Below are 2,543 nucleotides of genomic sequence, written 5' to 3' on the forward strand. Positions count from 1 at the left end.
TGTGTTCTCAATGTCTTAAGCGCCACAATTGACTATCCTTTGTATATGGAAAAAAACATAGTGAAAAATAATATCAAAGGTTTTAGCTGTAGCATTGCTTTGAGTCCAATTGCATGTGGAAGACTCTCCGAGATAACCACTGCCTTTATTTTAGAGGTATTTCCAAGCTGTCCGTATGCTGTAGTTCTTCAGGCCTCCATGAGCTGCTTACGGCTGCTGTGAATGCTTAACTGATGGTATTGCCAAGAATTTCCCAATGACCAGAATAACTGCGTGACCCTGAAATCTTTAGTATGAGTCAGAACAGATCTTTAACTTGCTGGTGAAACTTGTGATCTTTGTGACTTTGAAATGAAGAAGTGGGAATATTAAGCACAGACCTTGCATATAAAAGGTTTCTCGTGTTGGCTTGTAATGGTATGTCTGGCATTTCATCGTATCAGCGATGTCAGTAAGAGCACCTACTAATAGCCAGCTAAACTTTAGTTAGCATTTTCCAGTAATGACCTTAAAATAGTTTCTTCAGCTCTGAGCTCTGCAGTGAAGATGTTTTTCTCTGCACCCCAGTAGTTATGGCCGTTATAAACCATACTTAATGTTCCTAACTTTGTACCAGTTTGCAGGAGGAGCATGCTAGGTTCTGCAGGTTCTCCGGTGGTTCAAGTTGAAGTAGCTGATGAGCGACAGCATCATTTCGCTTTTGTTGAACAGGATGTTTGATTTTGATAAGGGCTTTCAGATTTTAGGAGGAAAGTTTTATGAGCATGGCCAGTTGACTCAGGCAGGGTAAATGCTTTTCAGACTTTTTTTAGATAGGCGGAGAAGTGATTCTCAAGTGACACTAAAGCTGCAGTCTTAAGTGAGTTTTACTAATATTTTCATGATTTATAATGAACTAAAATAAAAAACCCAACTGTTTTAAACTCTTTTCATTAGAGACAACGCAGATCGTGTGCTATAGCCAGATTTTGTTGCGTGCAACAAAAGCAAAGTTTTGAAGGCACAGGCTTTCTGATAATCTTCAAGGAAAAAATTTACATCATCTTGTCCTCTGTGCGTGTCCTTGCCTTGCTGTTATCTGTGGCAGTGCTAAAAAGGGCCATGCTCATCTCATGTCTGTTAGGGTCTCCCCCAGACATTAATATTTATTCTTTTTGCAGTATCTGTTTTTAAAGCATCAGCTCAGAACCTAAACTTGTTTACAAAATAACCAAAATAGCCTTCCAAAACAGATTGTTTTGAAATGCTTGTATATCGCTTTTATTCATGAAAAAAAATTCCTGAAATGCTCACCATTTCAATTGACAGATGATAACAGACATCTTTATTTAACTCATGTCAGTATTTTTCAGCTTTCTGCGATGTGTGTATCCATAGCTACTTCCCGGTGGAGGAGGTAGACCCCCTTAACTTACTCCTACTTGCAAAGTAAAATAAAACGTATGAATATGCTTTTCTTCACCGCTTTAAGCAAATCCTTGGAAGTATTTTGCAGGCTCTGCAGACAACAGAATGGAGACGAGTGACTTAAGTCATTAAATTTGCTATTCTTGGGTCAGCAGAGATGTTGGGGAACACTTGCAGTGCGATGTCAGAAAGTGCATTGGCTGGACTCCGGAGCCTTTAATATTGCTATAGCCCTTTCCGAGGGCTTAGTCAAAACTTTATAGGGAAATTGATTACAGGAAATATGATGCTGCACCACTAAATCAAATCGGCAACTCTCATTGTGCCAGATTTATAAATTGATGTGGATAACGTACCTTCTGTATGTCCAGTTGGAAATAGGATGTAAATATTATTAAAATGGAAAAATGTTTAGCACCGTATGAAGTCCTCATTCAGTGTTGTGTGATGTTTATTGTTGAATCTGAGAGCTTTTGAGTGGTTTCTGAAAGAGATAACGTGATGCCTACTGGACAGGAGTTAATGAGATGTATTTCTGTTCTCATAGATTCATAGTATGAAGCATTGGTTCAGCTCTCTCCTGAGAAGACAAGAGTTGGGCAAGTGGAAGACCAAAAATTAGTTTGTCTGTTGAATTCTAGTACCTAATAGTTAAAATAAAGGACTTTTTTGTGCAGGTAACTTTGCAACCTTGAAGTTACTTTATGAATCACAAGAATGTCATACCCAAACTGCTGTAGGGATCTAATACTTTAATGTTGCTTCTTATAAACAAACGAAAACCTGATGATTTATTCTCTTTGCTTGGTGAAGGGTTTCGTAGCTTGGCAAAATCCTCATGATTATCTTTTTACCTGATGATTTAGGTAAATCATGATGATTTTATCATGATCATGATCAGGTAAAACCTGATGATTTTAGGGAAGTGATCGTGCCCCTGTACTCGGCACTGGTGAGGCCGCACCTCAAATACTGTGTTCAGTTTTGGGCCCCTCACTACAAGAAGGACGTTGAGGTGCTGGAGCGTGTCCAGAGAAGGGCAACGAGGCTGGTGAGGGGTCTGGAGAACAAGTCTTATGAGGTGGGGCTGAGGGAACTGGGGTTGTTTAGCCTGCAGAAAAGGAGGCTGAGGGGAG

The sequence above is a fragment of the Aptenodytes forsteri genome, unplaced genomic scaffold, assembly GCF_000699145.1.
Source record: "Aptenodytes forsteri isolate BGI_AS27 unplaced genomic scaffold, ASM69914v1 Scaffold11, whole genome shotgun sequence".
Classification (NCBI taxonomy): Eukaryota; Metazoa; Chordata; class Aves; order Sphenisciformes; family Spheniscidae; genus Aptenodytes; species Aptenodytes forsteri.